The sequence below is a fragment of the Ursus arctos genome, unplaced genomic scaffold, assembly GCF_023065955.2.
Source record: "Ursus arctos isolate Adak ecotype North America unplaced genomic scaffold, UrsArc2.0 scaffold_8, whole genome shotgun sequence".
In the NCBI taxonomy this organism is placed as follows: domain Eukaryota; kingdom Metazoa; phylum Chordata; class Mammalia; order Carnivora; family Ursidae; genus Ursus; species Ursus arctos.
The window spans coordinates 19,978,601-19,997,029 of NW_026623100.1; the positions used below are offsets into that span (position 1 = coordinate 19,978,601).

The 18,429-nt window shown below is 35.7% G+C and overlaps 1 long non-coding RNA gene across 1 annotated transcript in view; it reads left to right on the forward strand.

Moving 5' to 3' along the window:
• The window catches only part of LOC130543170 (uncharacterized), a 440,369-nt gene that overhangs the window by 335,234 nt on the left and 86,706 nt on the right, over window positions 1–18,429 (forward strand). Inside the window, exon 3 of the long non-coding RNA XR_008958303.1 lies at window positions 16,593–16,820. This is a non-coding gene — a long non-coding RNA (uncharacterized LOC130543170). The remainder of the gene's footprint in view (window positions 1–16,592; window positions 16,821–18,429) is intronic.

Consider the following 18,429-nt stretch of genomic DNA (forward strand, 5'->3'; position numbering starts at 1 on the left):
AAATCTCTCTTTGAAAATCTTTGACTCCATTTGGGAAACTTAGCAGTAGTGAGAAATCAAATGAATAGTTTTGCGAATGCTCTGCTACTGTAAGAGCATGCGTTAGTAAACTGCTTCATGGTTTAAGATATTTTATTTTGAATTTTATGCCCTACAGTCTTATTTTCCTTATGGCTGCAGCTTTTTATCTGTCCGATAGTGCCCATGTCAGAGGTGGTATACCTTATACACTACAAGTCACAGTAACGTTAGTGCAGTTTCAAAGAGCTTGCATGTAGCTTTGGCTGCAGTGGACATTGCCTTGTCATAAGCATTAGTATATCTATACATAATACCGAGATCTGGGGCAAAAATGTATAAAGTCAAAGACAAAGCATATGAGAAAAGAGGCTTTCAATTAACAAGTGATTTGTTTATTTTCTAAAAAGTAAACCATATTCCAGTGTTTGGAAAAAGGATATTAGCAAAGTTTTAATTGACCAGAAATGGACATGTGCCACTATGCAGTGGTAAATAATCCCTCATGTTTTTAGTTACATATATACCTCAAGGAGCAGAAATAATCTTTTTTTTTTAAGATTTTATTTATTTATTTGACAGAGACAGCCAGCGAGAGAGGGAACACAAGCAGGGGGAGTGGGAGAGGAAGAAGCAGGCTCATAGCAGAGGAGCCTGATGTGGGGCTCGATCCCGTATCGCCGGGATCACACCCTGAGCCGAAGGCAGAGGCTTAACCGCTGTGCCACCCAGACGCCCCTAGCAGAAATAATCTTTAACTCAATGGCATATGTTAAAATGTAGGCCCATGGCTTCTCCAATTAAAAAAAAAAAAAAAGCATAATATTTCCAGTTACTTAGAAACCTGTTCTTGCAGGGACGCCTGGGTGGCTCAGTTAGTTAAGGATCTGCCTTCAGCTCAGATCATAATTCCAGGGTCCTGGTATCGAGCCCTGCATGGGGATAAGTGGGGCATCTGCTTCTCTCTCTCCTCTGCCTGCCACTCCCCCTGCTTGTGCACTCTGTCTTTCTCTGTCAAATAAATAAGTAAAATATTTTTAAAAAATTAAACGAAATCTGTTCCTGCAAATTCTACTCTTTAGCACTTGTTATCAGACCATGTGTACACATATTCTTCGTTCACATTAATATTCTCTTATTAGAAGTCTGTAATTTAAGGAAACCTATATTTGCTTATGATGACTTGTTGATGTCTCATGAAAACTCCATAGAATATATATATATGTGTGTATATATATATATATAATGATAATTTATATATATATATATATCACGATAATTTTAATGTCCATAAATTTTAATGTCCACAAACCCCATAGAAGTTATATATATATATATATATTTATATTTATATATATATATATAATTTTAATGTCTTAACATCTTATTTTGTGATCAATTTCCATGAAAAGACCAATTTTATTAAATGGTGGATTTTGACTCATGTTGAACTCACGCATTTTATTTTTGCTGTGACCTTGGTTAAAAATTAGAAATACTTTTGGAGTGCCCAGGTGGCTCTGTTGGTTAAGTGTCTGACTCTTAAGTTTGGCTCAGGCCATGATCTCAGGGTTGTGAGATCAAGCCCTGCATGGGGCTCTGTGCTGGGCATGGAGCCTGCTTAAGATTCTCTGTCTCTCCTTCTCTCTGCCCCTCCCATCCCTGCTTCTGCTCTAAATAAATAAATAATAGTAGAAATACTTTTTGATACCTGGGTAGCTCAGTAGGTTAAGTGTCCAACTCTTGATTTTGACTTAGGTCTTGATCTCATGATTGTGAGTTCAAGCCCTGCCCCCCAAAAAAAAAAAAAAAAAAAAAGCAATACTTTCTGTTGCTTTATGTTTTAACATTCATAGTAAGGAAGAGGAGCCATAGAATTAAAATAAAAATTTGAAAAACTATTGTGGTGATTCATGATTTTGTACATCTGTCAACACTCATAGAAATGTACACTAAAAACGGTCAACTTGTAACACATTTAAAATTTACATCAGTTAAAAATAACTAAACAAACAAGAGAAACAAACTCTAGAATAATTTAGTATGTATTAAGATAAATGGCCAATTTCATGTTCAAAATATGTTTCACTATATATATGATTGTGTGTTTGTGAGTTTTGTGTGTCTGTTGGCATATTTGAAAATAACAGCCTCCAAATAACTTAACAGTATATGGAAAGTTTTTGTGGAGACTGATATGTACCCACATACTCCATTACTACCAGGCTCCAGTAAACTAGTTGACTGCCTGCTTGTTCAAGTTACATCAGCTATGCCATCTGGATTGTATTCCTCCTCATTTTACAAAAAACAATCCGTAAATGAACAATTATTCTTTTAAGCTTTCACTAGAAGCTCCTTGATGGAAAGGACCCTATATTTAAACCCTGGTTTCCTAGGAGCTAACACTATGCCTGTCAGTAGATGCTTAATATATGTTAGATAAATGAATTAATGCACAAATGAGAAAAAAGGATATTAAGTTATAAAGAATGTTAAAAATCTCATAATTTTCACTTTTTTCATTCACTTCAGTTTGCCCTTACAAACTTTATTATGGCAAGTTGACAATCTTAATGGTTAGGATAGCATAGTTATTGCAAGGAAGTACTTTTAGAATTATACAAAATCAAGTTTGTATTTTAGATGTGCCAGAGACTCTCTTGCACACAAGCTATTTAAAGTCTATAAACATTGGTTTCCTCACCTGTAAAATGGAAGTAATTATTGTCATAAAAGTAAAAGTATTCATCAATATCAAGTCCCTGAGCACACTGCCAGGCACTCAGTAAATGCTTGATTCTAGGCAGACATTATTATTTCTACTATTAAATCTACTAGAGCACATATGCCCATATAATTAAAGGTTATGAAAATAGCATGGAGCATATTGGATTTTCACTGCACATTTTTTTCTGCGGTGGCTTACATTTTCATTCAAAGTTTTAACACAAAAGTTAATATTCACAGAAAGAAGAGTTATCAGCAATCTGGTGTTTGACATATAGATATGATAACTGTGGTGACTATCTGCCATTTATTTCAATCACTACATGTTTAAAATTAAATACATTTTGAATTAGATTTTCAAGCCTCTGGCCAGCATTAGTTGCTAATCATTTCATTCATTTATATCAATATAATCAATTCCTGAAAACTGTAATTGAAATCCAGAGAGTAGATAGATCTTTTTCTATTAAAAATGGTGGACTCTGTTTCTTCTTTATCTCAGATGCCTTAAGTGAAAAATGCATAGCAAGAAGTCTGCCTTAGGATGAAGCAAATGAGGAATACAAGAGTAAGAGCATCTGGATAAAAAGTTCAGAGCTTTTGACACTTCACTTGAATATGTAAATTAGACCTTTAGCTTCATACTAAGCATTTAATATTCTCATACAACACACATCATGCTGAGAGAGGAAATTCAGAAATTGTAGCATCAGTTTTTAATCTTAGGTGCATATTGGAATCATTTAGGAAACTTTAAAACCTACTGATTTTTATGTCTTATCTCCAGAGATTTTGATTTAATTCACATGAGGTATGGCCTGGGCATTAAGATTTTTATAAGTTCCCTGGGTGATTTTTATTTATTATTAAAGTTTGAAAATCACTGACCTAAAACAAAAGGGAGTGAGGTAGATAAAGTTCAAATAAATACTGCGGAGCTTCTTCCCCAACTTAATTAGAAATAAGGAAAAAAATTGCAAAATATGTTGATTTCCACGTCAATAGCTAACTGTAGTTTACATATTATCTTCCCTGAGTCAATTTCAAAAGATATATAACTTAACAATAAATAAAATAAAATCATGACAAGTTGTTCAAATAGCTTATTTATCTTTATTTACCAGATTTTCTTTTCCAAATTAACTCACTTCCAACATGTTAGTTTTTAATGTTACTAAAATTTGAGCAAATTAAAGAACACTTTTTCTCTGCCATAACTAGTGGACACTAGAGAGGAATTTATATTTCAATCTTAACTTCATCTATACAACAGAACGGTATAGCCAATCTAAATTTTTTGCCATAAAAATTCTAATATTCTTGACAACACACTAAACAATATGGTGTAAAGAATCTGTTTATATTTATTTCCTGATACAAGGGAAAATGTCTATTTAATATATGATATCCATAATTAAAAATTCTGAATATATGGGAAACTATTGCAATTCTTACTCTCCACACACTCCTTTCCTGTGTTCAAATCTATTAAAAAGCAACAAGGTGATGTATAGTATGCCCTCAAAGCTTTCAGAGTGAATAATACCCAGCTTTTCTGGTGTTCAACATACTGCCTATGATAATGATAATGATGAATACCCATGCAGACTCCCTCAGATATTAGGAAAATGGTTTCCTTTACCTCATATTGATACTCAAGTTATACATCAGTCGACTGTCTTTGAAAAAATAGTCCTTAAGAGCTAAAAATATTACTTCACTTATAAAACTGTAGGTATTTTGTAAACAACATACTATGTCCAGGAATTACAAATATAAAGTTAAATAAATAAATGTGTTCCTTGAAGGTGTGGGCTTTATGTTAGGTAGGGAAATACTAACATGAATTAAACTAGAGCTATATCTCAACTTTGCATGCACCTGATTTTATAGCCCCAGTAAATTATTTTAAAATTTGTATCCACATTACCAACAGAAATACTCTAGAGTGAGACCTTGCTTGGAAAAGAGAGTCTTTGGGAAGTTCAGAGTAAAGATGTGATGAACGAAGTAAGTTCTTTGTAGTACAATACCAAATACAAGTAAAGGACAGCAAAATAATTGCAGTGTGATCAATGTATCTAACAACTAGTAGCTCGAATTGTTATTTTCCTCATTAATGTGTAAGCCACACAAAGATTCTATATGTCTGCCAATTTTATAATCTATTTATACCTTTCTTTTCCATTCGCACTGAAGTAACCTTGGTTAAGATTCTTAACATTTTCACACCCAAAATACTACCATAAAGATCTATTTTTTTTCTGCCTTTCTAGTCACATTCATCTTATATGCTATTGTCAGATTTTAAATCATATTGTATTTGAAGTCTTTCATTTATTTCATTTATTTAACTTTAAATACTTTTATTGAATATTTACTAAGTTTCAGGCACTATGTTAAACACACAGGATACAATAGTAGAAAAAAAAAACAGTTTTGCTACCTTTAAAGTCTTAACAATTCCAACATGAAAACCTGATTTAAAAAAAAAAAAAAAACCTCACACCTAATTTAAAAATTTAACTTACAAACTCTGCTACTTACTGTTTATGAGAACTATTCATTTTTATATTGCCCAGTTACTTTGGCATTAGGAAATATGAACAATAAATACTTTTCCAATAGGATTAGTTAGAGGATTAAAAAGATAATCAATGGAAATTGGCACATGGAAGTTTTCAAAAAATAGCAGTTGATTTCTATGTAAATCTTCAGATACAGTCAGAGGTTGTGGTTTTATTTTTTACTTGCAAAGCCATTCTATTAATTCTCAATAGGACTGATATATAAATTTATTGTAGGCAAATCTGTATAGGATTTAATTGTTTTTTCGTCTTTAAGTTTTTCCTTAAGCATTTAAGAAAATGAATCATTTCTTAAAAGTCAGACTATTTCAATCATAACCAAAGCAAAGTCAAAGTATAAAAGAGTGAAGATATTTTTTTAAAATCATATATGTTTTTCAAGGCCCTAGGCAAGGTTTGAGAAAGGATATCATTTCATTATTGATCCAAACATATCTTTAGAAAGAGATACAAGGTAAAACCCGAGGGGTAAGTTCCAACAATGAGAGTCTCAGGAAGCAATTGCCAGATGTTTCAGTGTAGCAGAATCTAAACTTACTCATTAAATGCTAGCTCATTTCCATGAACTCCAAAATAGCTCATAAAGCTTATAAAATTAGTCCCCAAATATGCCAAACCTGGACCTTGAATACATATAAAGCATTATAAAGAAGGAAATCCAAAATAAGATATGGGAGGTAGACTTTTCCTTTGTTGAGAGCTTGCAATAAAGTGAGAAATTTTACTGAGAAAGAATTATGTCTCTATTGTGAAAGATCTCAGAAAGCCTCAGAATAATTATTGAATGAAGCCTTTATGGAGGATAAGTTAGATATCAGGAATATTTGAGGCTGTATATGTGTTGTCTTTTGTGTTCATGAATTAAACTGTTAAAGGAATAATGGTGTGGATGAATAGTGAATAGAGATTAGGTTATCCATACAGACTGTTGATGGACAAATTTGAAGTAAATAGTGTAAGTCAGATCCTGAATGTTTAAAATAGGGGGGAAGTGGCAAGTTTTGATGTTGAGAATGTAAGTAGGTATAATCACTTTGGAAAACTCTCAGATTCTTCTCTATGAATGTAATTAAGTACCCATTCTATATGATCAAGTAATTCACCTCCTATATGTATCCAATAGAAATGCATCCCAATATGCCCCAGAAGATATGCACAAAATGTTCACAGTATACTCATGTATCCACTTGAAATTTGTTATTTTTGGTGAGTGAATTGTTTGTTAGTGTAATGCAGATCATTATGGTTACCTTTATATCATTTCTTATCATGTGTTGAATTCTTTCTATAAATGTGCATATACTATAATTTTATATATAAGTATATATATGATATATAGTATTATTCATATGTACTACATACAATATTATATGTTGCATATATTGTAATAAATGTACTATGCTATATATTTTTTAATATAATTATTTTGTATACTATATATTATGAGTTTAGCAGGGCCCTCATCAATGGGATTAGTGCCTTTATAAAAGAGGCCCCAGAGAGATTCTTTGCCCCTTCTATGTGAGGTTACAGTCAGAAGATGGCCATTGACAAGAAGCTGGTCTCATCAGACATGCACTGTGATCTTGGACTTTCCAGTTTCCATCTCTGTGAAAAATACATGTTTGTTGTTTATAAGCCACCAAGTTTGAGGTATTTTTGTTATAGCAGCCTAAACAGATTGATAGTCCCTACTTTCTTGTGAATAGAGTTGTGTTCTTAAAAGGCTTTTGGCTGTATTTTACTCATTTTCCTAGGGTTATTTTTTACCTTGAAGATATTTTGGAATATCCATTATCCATTATGAGTAGTGGAAGACATTGCTTGGTTTATGATGCACAGATATTCCTGAAATCCATTTGCTGATGCTATATCCTCATTCACTTTAACTTCAATTCACAGAAACATTGCAAATTTAACTTCTCTCACCTTTACTTTGACTTATTTTTGGGTTCTATCTAGTCTCTACAATTTCCAGTAGATTTCAAACTGACATGGCAGACACCATGTCTTAGGGTCCTCTATTTCCTCCATAGTATCTACTCAGTATAATGTCTTGACTAGAGTGCAACTCTCAAGACATATTAATTGATCGATGTGAAAATACACATCCAAGGGTTCAGCTAAAACAAGACAATTTATATTATAAAATGTCATTAGGTGAACTAGATTAGGTATTTTTAATGTAACTAGTATGTGTACATTCACTCTACCAATAGGTAGACCCTGCATGTCACATGAAGACCATTTTCTTTTTAGATTCTCTCTCTCTCTTTTTTTTTTTTTTTTTTTGGTTATATTACTTTCTATTCATATTCAGCACTGCTTTGCTCTGTGAATTACAGGATTGTCTTAGTTTAACAGACTGTGTACAGAAAGAAATATCAGGACCAGGTGGCCTGTAAACAACAGAAATGTATTGCTCATAGATCTGGAGATTATGAAGTACAAGATCAAGGTGTTGGAAAATTTGGTATCTGGTGAAAGCCTGCTTCCTGGTTCAAATGCTGCTGTCTTCTCGCTGTGTCCTCACCTGGCAAATAGGGGTGAGAGAGCTTTGTGGGGTCTGTTTTATAAGGGTTCTATTGTCCTGCCCAAAAATAAGGACACTAAGCCCATTCATGTAGGCTCCATTTTCATAACCAAATAACCCCAAAAGGTTCCATCTGCAAATACTATCACATTGGGGATTAGGTTTTGGCATATGGATTATGGTGGAACGCAAACATTCAGCCTATAGCAAGGGCATTATCACTAGCTCTTTCTTAATTTAAGCATTAGTAATGTTGTTATGTGACTGGAAAGTACTACATGATGTTAAAGCATTTTCTTTTTTTAATGTGGGCTTTGGGTAGAGGGAGTTGCATTTCGAGTTAAATGCAGAGACATTGAAAATACCAAACAAATAACCACTGTTATTTTTCACAAACGTGCTGGGCTGACAGGTTGTTTAATATAAACAGAATAATGTGTGTCCTGACATTTTCAAATTGTCTGGGAACTTTTAGAACTGAATACTTCATCATGCCTTTAGTTCTTCGGTGTTCTTTTCAGAAAATTCTTCCTGCCTGAAATAAAGTGTATGGCATTAAATCTCCTAAGAAGACCACAAACATGCCTGCCTTTTAAAGAAGCATTTCCAGTGTTCAAATCAGATAGAAATTTCAGGCAGACCTGCAAATATACATTTATACTTATACCAATCTAACTTTTATATGTATCAGATAATTGCTTTGATAAGGTGCGGTTGGAAGTTAACTAAATTTTGGAAGGGATTGAAAAAAGTTTTATTTCCAACAACCGTCTTGCTCTTTTCTGATGTTTGATTTCAGAGAAGCATATGCATCAAATATACAGAAAAGCCCTACCTTAGGAAACCAAATGAATGAACTTCCTTGAAGGGGGGGTGGGGGAGGGAGAAAGAAAGAGAGAGAGAGAGAGAAAGGAAAGAAGAAGAAAAAATAAAAGAGACAAATAGGGAGGGAGGAGAGAGGGGAGGAGGGAAGTAAGAAGGAAGGAAGGTAGAAATTTTTAAAAAGAATGAATAGTGTCTTGTTTATTGTTTTATGAAAGAACTGAACACAGCCATCATTATCATTGTATATAGAAATTAAAATCGAATGTAATCATATACGCACACACAAAGGCATTTTTAAATATCCCTTCTTTCATTCTGCCTATAGTCTCTCATGGCTTCATTTATTGCATCTGCAACAATCAGAGATTTAATTTCTCAGCAATTCAATTGCATTACATTAGCTGGACATCTGTTTAAGGATGGTAAAAATATAAAAATATCCATGGCATCATCAAAGCAGTGGTTTGTATGTTTGATTTTTTATGATATGTATAATTACCAGGTACTTGCTGGAAATAGATTTGGGACATTTAAATTTTTAGTCTTCCTGGGCCATTGGTACTAAAGGAAATATTAAAGATGAACAATGCAAAATCACGTATTAAACTTTTGTTCCTCCAATTCCATACAAAAAAATGTGTCCAGTCTTCATGGATTTTTAAAAACAATATTTTATTTAAATTCAATTTAGGTAACATGTACTGTATTATTAGTTTCAGGGGTAGAATTTAGTGATTTCATCTGTTGCATGTAACACCCAGTGCTCATTACATCAAGTGCCCTCCTTAATGCCCATCACCCAATTACCCAGTCTCCCACACACCTTTCCTCCAGCAACCGTCAATTTGTTCTCTAAAGTTAAGTGTCTTGTATGGTTTGCCTCTCTGTCTGTTTTTATCTTATTTTATTTTTCCTTCCCTTCCCCTATGTTCATCTGTTTTGTTTCTTAAATTCCACATATGAGTGAAATCATATGGTGTTTGTCTTTCTCTGGCTGACTTATTTTGCTTAGCATAATACAGACTAGTTCTGTCCTTGTTGCAAATGGCAAGATTTCATTCTCTGTTTTTTAAAGATTTTATTTATTTGTCAGAGAGAGAGAGAGTGCTCAAGCAGGGGGAGCGGCAAGCAGAGGGAGAAGCAGGCTCCCCACTGAGCAAGGAGCCCAAAGAGGACTTGATCCCAGGACCCTGGGATCATGACCTGAGCTGAAGGCAGACGCTTAACTGACTGAGCCACCAAGGCGTCCCAATATTTCATTCTTTTTGATGACAGAGTAATATTCCATTATATATATATGTATATATATATATATATATATACACACACACACACACACACACACACACACACACACACACCATTTCTTCTTTATCCATTCATTAATCAAAGGGCATCTGGGCTCTTTCCATAGTTTGGCTATTGCGGACATTGCTTCTATAAACATTGGGTTGCATGTGCCCCTTCGAATCACTATGTTTGTATCCTTTGGATAAATACCTAATAGTGCAATTGCTCTGTCATAGGGTATTTCTATTTTTAACTTTTTGAGAAACCTCCGTGCTGTTTTTCCAGAGTGGCCGCACCAGTTTGCATTCCCACCAACAGTGCAAAAGGGTTCCCTATTCTCTGCATCCTCACCATCATCAGTTGTTTCCTGAGTTGTTAATTTTAGCCACTCTGACAGGTGTGAGGTGGTATCATTGTGAGTTTGTTTGTTTTTTAGAGAGGGAGAGAGAGGGAGGGCTGGAAGGAACAGATTGAGAGAATCTTAAGCAGGCTCCATGCTCGGCATGCGGGGCTCCATCTCATAATCCTGAAATCATGACCTGAACTGAAATCAAGAGTCGGATGCTTAACCAACTCAGCCAACCAGGCACCCTTCATTGTGGTTTTGATTTTTATTTCCCTGATGATGAGTGATGTTGAGCATTATTTTCATATGTCTGTTAGCCATTTGTATGTCTTCTTTGAAGAAATATCTGTTCATGTCTTCTGCCCATTTCTTTGCTGGATTATTTATTTTGGGGGGGCTGATTTTGATAAGTTCTTTGGAGATTCTGGACACTACCCTTTATCTGATGTGTCATTTGCAAATATCTTCTCCCATTCTGGAGGTTGTCTTTTAGTTTTGTTGATTGTTTTCTTGACTGTGCAGAAGCTTATTATCTTGATGAAGTCCCAGTAGTTCATTTTTGCTTTTGTTTCCCTTGCCTCTGGAGATGTGTCTAATAGTAAGCTGCCGCAGCTGAGGTCAAAGTGGTTGCTGCCTGTGTTCTCCTCTAGGATTTTGGTGGATTCATGTCTCACATTTAGGTATTTCATCCATTTTGGATTTATATTTGTATATGGTGGAAGAAAGTAGTCTAGTTTCATTCTTTTGATTGTGGCTGTCCAATTTTCCTAGCACCATTTGTTGAAGAGACTGTCTTTTTCCCATTGGATATTCTTTCCTACTTTATCTAAGATTAGTTGACATAGAGTGAGGGTCCATTTCTGGGTTCTCTATTCTGTTACATTGATCTGTGTGTCTGTGTTTGTGCCAGTACCATACTGTCTTAATGATTAGCTTTGTAATACAGCTTGAAGTCTGGAATTGCGAGGCCTCCAGCTTTGGTTTTCTTTTTCAACATTCCCTTGGTATTCAGGGTCTTTTCTGGTTCCATACAAGTTTTAGGATTGTTTATTTCAGCTCTGTAAAAAAAGCTGATGGTCTTTTGGTAGGAATTGCATTGAATGTGTAGATTGCTTTGGGTGGCATAGACATTTTAACAATACTTGTTCTTCCAATCCATGACCTTGAAATGTTTTCCCATTACTTTGTGTCTTCCTCAATTTCTTTCATGGTGTTCTATAGTTTTCAGAGTACAGATCCTTTACATCTTTGGTTAGGTTTATTCCTATGTATCTTATGAGGTTTGGGGGGCAATTGTAAATAGGATCAATTCCCTGATTTCTCTTTCTTCCTCTTCATTTTTAGTGTATAGAAATGCCCCTGATTTCTGTGCATTGATTTTATATCCTGTGACTGTGCTGAATTCCTGTATCAATTCTAGGAATTTTTTGGTGCAGTCTTTCAGATTTTCTACACAGACTATTATGTCATCTGCGAAGAGTGAAAGTTTGACTTCTTTGCAGATTTGGATGCCTTTTATTTCTTTTTGTTGTCTGATGGCTGAGGCTAAGACTTCTAGTACTATGTTAAACAACAGTGGCAAGAGTGGACATCCCTATTGTGTTCCTGGCCTTAGGGGGAAAGTTCTCAGTTTTTCCCTACTGAGGATGATATTTGCTGTGGGCTTTTCGTAGATGGCTTTTATGTTATTGAGTTATGTTCCCTCTATGCCTACACTGTGAAGAGTTTTAATCAAGAAAGAAAGCTGTATTTTGCCAAATGCTTTTTCTGTGTCTATTGAGAGGATCATATGGTTCTTGTCCTTTCTTTTATTAATGTGGTATATCACACTAATTGATTTATGGATGCTAACCCACCCTTGAAGCCCAGGTAAATCCCACTTGGTCATCGTGAATAATCCTTTTAATGGACTGTTGGATCCTATTGGCTCATATCTTGGTGAGAATGTTTGCATGCATGTTCATCAGGGATATTGGTCTGTAATTCTCCTTTTTGGTAGGGTCTTTGGTTTTGGGATCAAGGTAATGCTATCCTCAAAGAATGCATATGGAAATGTTCCTCCCATTTCTATTTTTTGGAAAAGTTACAGAAGAATAGGTATTAATTCTTCTTTAAATGTTTGGTAGAATTACCCTGGGAAGCCATACAGCCCCAGACTTTTGTCTGTTGGGAGATTTTTGATTACTGATACAATTTCTTTGCTGGTTATGGGTCTGTTCGGGTTTTCTATTTCTTCCTGTTTCAGTCTTCGTAGTTTGTGTTTCTAGGAATGCATCCATTTCTTCCAGATTGCCTAATTTGTTGCATTTAATTGCTCGGTATATTCTCTTATAATTGTTTGTATTTTTTGCAGTGTTGGTTGTGATTTCTCCTCCTACATTCATGATTTTATTTATCTGGGTCCTTTCTCTTTTCTTTTTGCTAAGTCTGGCTAGGGTTTGTCAGTCTTATTAATTGGTAAGTTTGCTGAGACATAAATTTGTCCTTTGCCAATTACAAAGCTCATGAGCCAGAGCAAGTCACTGAACTGGTAAGTGAGGGAACAGAAAAGATGGAAGGTACCCTTTACTTGGAAGAAGCAGGAGAAAGGCAGAGAGGTCCATATTTTATAAGTACCCACATTACTTATATCTTAGATTAGATGAAAAGGTGAAGAATGAAATGTAGGAGGCTGAAGATTCATGGTAGAGAAACAGGGTTCCCTACACTATAAAAATATATGCTGGAGGCCTCAGGGATCAAGGAGCAGGGAGATGGTGTAAAGTGACCTTGGTGCTTGGCAATGGCTGGAATGTACTATGAGGATTATTAAATTGTCTCTTAACTTGCCCAGCAAGCCCTCCCTTGCCCTTCAACCATCTGAAGTTTTAACATACCACAAGAAAGAGGCTACAGAACTTCTGCCCAATACAAGTTCACTGAGGTAATTTGCTGCCCCTGGAAAGAATGTCTGTACTAATAGGTTACTTTAAAAGTCCTGCATTAGTCTCATTAGCACCCACATACTAAAGATTAAAAATCCCAACCTCCAGCCCCACCTTCATTTTTGAGCTTCAAACTTCTGGTCAATCACTAGCTAGACGTATCTTCCTCAATACCCTACACACCTAAGACTCAAAATGTCAAAACTGAAATCCTCCCCCTGTATTCTGTACCAAAGTTTCTGCCAACATAGCTTCTCCATTCTGGCCAGAAACTTGGAAGTCTATCTTTCACTTCTTTTCCCTCACTCTGCTCAGATCCAAGTAACAAGTCCTGCAGTTTTGCTTCTTAAATATTTCTCTGACTCAATGCTCTGTGCCATCCTTAATGCCACCAACCTGGGTCAGATTCTCATTTCTCTCATCCCCCTTTTATTTTGTTCTCTTACAATCTGTCCTCTAGAGAGCTGCTAAGATTATCTCTGTGGCCAAAATCCTTTCAAAGTCTTCCCTCTACTACTGGTCCCCACTGCCAGCTCCATCCTCACCTGGCTTTACACCACAAATTCTAAGAACAATAGTTCCCAGCAGGCTATCTGTACCTCCTGTGCTCCTATACCTGCTGCCCATCTACCTGGATGGATTCTACTTCTACTTCTTCTGCACCTTGTTCTTGCCTACTCCTCTTCCATTAAGATTCAACTCAGATCAGTTCTTTGAGGATCCCTTCCCTAGGAGTTGGTTTGGGCAACCCCCAAAGTCCCCAGAAAAAGCAGTGTGGTGTCAACATTATTTCATGATTTTGAATCATGTCCCCCACAGGACTATGAGCTCCTAGTCAGCTATCTCTTATTCACGTTTTATCCTAGATTCTAGCAGACTACCTTGCATGAAACAAAAAGACTGTTTAGTGTAATGATTATTAGAATGGTCTTTGAAGTAAAAAAAAATCATATCTTGAATACTAGTTTAGCCATCTCCTAACTTTTGACTTTGAACAAGTTGATTCCAACTCTCAGAGTCTCAGGTCTCTTGACTGGTAAACTGGGGATATTATCAATCAACTTTCCAGGATTTTCTAAAAATTAAATGAAATAAGTATATCTTAGTTGGGGATCTAGCCCATAATAAGAGCTCTGTGTGTGTGTGTGTAAGTTGTTTTTGTTAATAGCATTATCAATGCCATTATATCACTACTACTTGCTTAATGAGTGCTTGCTGAATAAATGAATGAATAAAAAGATGTTTCTGTGGGGCTGATCAGAGCCATGCCATAAATGGTATTAGCCCCCCACTCTTCAGTGAGCCCCCATAGAAAAGCAATCAATCACACTTATTTCCCTGGTTTCCATCAGAACTCTGTGTTCACTCGGCCTGTGACTGAACATTTTTTATCTCAGGCATTCGACTGAGTTTCAGAACTCCAAAGTTTAGGGACTCCCGTGAAGCAGACTTACACTGTTCTTCCTTGGGGGAGGCAGAGGGTCTTGCCATGCTTCTGCATTTTGCTGGACCCCTTCCAGGAAAGCAGTTGCATGAGTGTGCAGTGGTTTGCAGTTTATGGCAACACAGGGCAGAAAGCCAGCACCTGGACTTGCTGCTTTCAGACCACTTCCCCACTCCTATGCCTGGGACTTCTGCTGCACTCAGGCACTACCCCAGGGATCCTAAGATCACACTGTCACACCTGAGATTTTACCCTGTTTCACCACCTGAGCACCTTTAAGCCAGGGATTTCCCCCACTGTAGCACACTTCTAAAAGTTCTGATTTTGCACTCTTTTGCTTATAATACTTTGCAGTAGACTCCTTAAACCGTCTCCCTACCTTCTGCTGTATCTTCATCTCTATCACACTGGATTCAAGTCTCTGTACCTCCTACCTTCCAAACCGTGGTCATTTTTCTACTGGTAGACTTGCAGCATTTGTTTTCTCAAATCTGATTGATTTCTCACGTGTTCAGAATGATTTGATAACTATCTAAGTTGTATTCAAGGGATGAGACAAACTTAGAATCCCCCTACCTACTTCTCCACCATCTTAACTCCACCCCAGTCTTTATGGATCTTGACAAAGTTCTATCATGACCATAAAGTTAAACGTCACAGAGTGGCCTACTTTTGAAATGTGTGCTACTCGACTGGACAAGTTTTCCATACATTTCTTCTCTGTAGAACTGCCTTAGTATTTCACTTATACTGGTTTAGTTGTTAGGAAATGTGACATCTGTAAATGTTTCTACTACATTGGTCTATGAATTCCACTGTGACAAGATTTATATTTCTTTGTGATCTCACAGTATATAAAATATTTAACATAATGTTTTTAGGAAATATTTGTTGATTGACTGTGTTTTTGTACAGTAGAGAAATATATCATGTAATAGAACCTCTAGGACATGTAGGAATAAACATCTTTGGAGTAAAAAATAAAGTTTCAGCAATTCCGATCCACGGCATAATAGTCATTCTGAAAAATGAACACAAGAAGATCCTATCAACAAATTACCCTCAAAAAGAGAATGGCAGAGGGCAGAGGGAGGGATTCAGCTATACATAAGAAATTCTAAAACATTAAGATCAGTACTAATTGTGGTTCTTTTGTGCTTATTCCACTCTTGAGTTGGCTTTGCTGAACAAATAATGAAATTTAGTGTGACTTTGGTACCAAAGGGCTTCCTAAAAAAGAATAGTTTCATTTTTGACTTGATAGCAGTGTCTATAACTATTCATGGGACTTAACATTATAAAATTTTTAAACAACAACAACAGCAAAACCCAGCAACAACAACAGAAGTTCATTGCTGGATTATGTAAGTGAAAACAAAATAATGTAGTTAATAAATTCATATTTGCTTAACTTTTTTGAGGGAACTGTGAAGACGTTGGCTTTGCCTCAGATATTGTTCCTGATGGGCAGGAATTGGCGAAAGTTTCCTATAAAGAACCATAAATTGAATATTTTACATTTTCTAGCCACTTATGGTCACTATCATATATTCTTCTTTGTCTTTTTCTTAACTTGACGTCCATAACTTGAAGTCTTGAGGTAGATTTGACTCCCAAGATGTGTTTTGCTAACCCTTGCTTATTATGATGGTAAACTACAGGGCATATATATTAAAGATTTTTATTCCTCTAAATATGTATGATAGCCAGCCTCCAAGATGGTCCTAATGATCTCTGGCCCTTCAGGTATTTACACCTTTATGTGGTCCCTTCCCTTTGAGTGTGGACTGGGCTTTGTGACTCACTTGTAATGAATAAATAAAGCAATAATGACAGTATGTGACAAGGATATTAGGCCATATAAAGCAGTATGGTTTTGCTTTCTATCTCTTAGACCACATGCCCTGGAGGAAGCCAGCTGCCAAATCTTGAGCAATCATATGGAGAGGCCCCCATGCATATGGAGAGGCCCCCATGCAGCAAGGAACTGAAGTCTCCAGCCAGAGCGGATCCAGTGAACTTAAAATCAGAACCTCCTCGCCCAGTCAGACCTCAAATGGTTGCAGCCTTAGCTATCATCCTGGTTCCAGTTTTACAGAAGATCTAAACCAGAACCAGCCAAGTAAGTTGCTTCCAGATTCTTAATTCACAGAAACTATACGACATTAAATGTTCATGGCTATGTTTTGGTATAAGTGGCTATGCCATGATAGGTAACTAATAAATAATTCTACTATGTTATTTTGTAAGATTTAACCTGGTTATCATAAAACTGCAGATGACTTTTTTCTTAGCTAGTATGGTAGTCAAGGTTCTCCAGAGCAATAGAACCATATATATATATATATATATATATATATATATATATATATATATACACACATATATATATATGAAGAGACTTACTTTAAGGAATTGGCTCACACAATTAAGGAGACTTAGTGAGTCCAGAATCTAATGGAGGAGGCCAGCAGGCTAAAGACTCAGGAAGGAGTTGCAGTTTGAATCCAAAATCAGTATGCGGGCAGAATTTCCTCTCCCTCAGGGGAGGCCAGAGTTTTGTTCTATTCAAGGCTTGAATTGACTGGATTCCTTTAAATAGAGGCCCATCCACATTATGGTGGGCAATCTGTTTTATTCGAAGTCTATGAATTTAAATGTAAATCTCATCCCAAAACATCCTACAGAAACATGTAGAATAATGTTTGACCAAATATCTGGGCACTGTGACCCAAAAAATTTGACACATAAAATTAACCATCACAGCTAGGGATAGCTAAAATGATTAGCTTAAATTTGAATTCATCCAGTATTAATGAAAGACATGGTGAGTATAATTCAGTTTCCTTATATTCATACTTATCTACCTTCAGAAAGATCTAGGTAAGTAAGCAGATAAATGGTACAAGTACACAACAAGGCAATGATGATGATGATTAAAGAATAAGGTTGGAAACATCATGTTTTTCCTAACATTTCAGGACACAAAGCTATAAGCTTCATGGAAATAAATACATATAATATAAAAGCACCAACTTGTGAGAAAAAAATTAAAAATTAATCCATCATCCAAATTTTTCAAAATGCTTTCAGATTGTGTGATATTTAAGAAAAATATTTAGATAACTGGACTTTTCATTTGCATGTTAAAGAATACATAGTAGGTTATCAACTTGCAAATGAATGAGTCACCCTAATAAAAATAGAGATTGTGATAGGCAGAATAATAGCTTCTCAAAGATGTCTAAGTCTTTATCCATAACCTACAAATATGCCACCTTACATGGCAAAAGAGACTTTCTAGTTGTGACTAAATTAAGTTTTTGAGATCAGAAGACTAGTCTGAATTATCCAGGTGAGACCAAGGTAATCAAAAAAGACACTTGTAAGAGGAGGCAGGAGCGTCAAAGTCAAAACAGAAGATGTGACAAAGGATGCCAAGATATGAGAGAGAAAGAGAGAGAGAGAGGGATAGAGAAAGAGTAATTTGAAAATGCTATATTGCTTCTGATTTTGAAAATGGAGGAAGGAGGTCACAAGCCAAAGAACAAGGAGTATATATAGCCTGCCTCTAGAACCTGAAAAAGGTAAGAAAACAGATTCTTACCTTGAGTGTACAGAATGGACACAGTATGTTGGCACCTTGATTTTAGGACCTCTGACCTCCAGAACTGTAAGATAAATGTGTGTTGTTTTATGCCATTAAATTTGTGTAATTCATTATAGCAGCA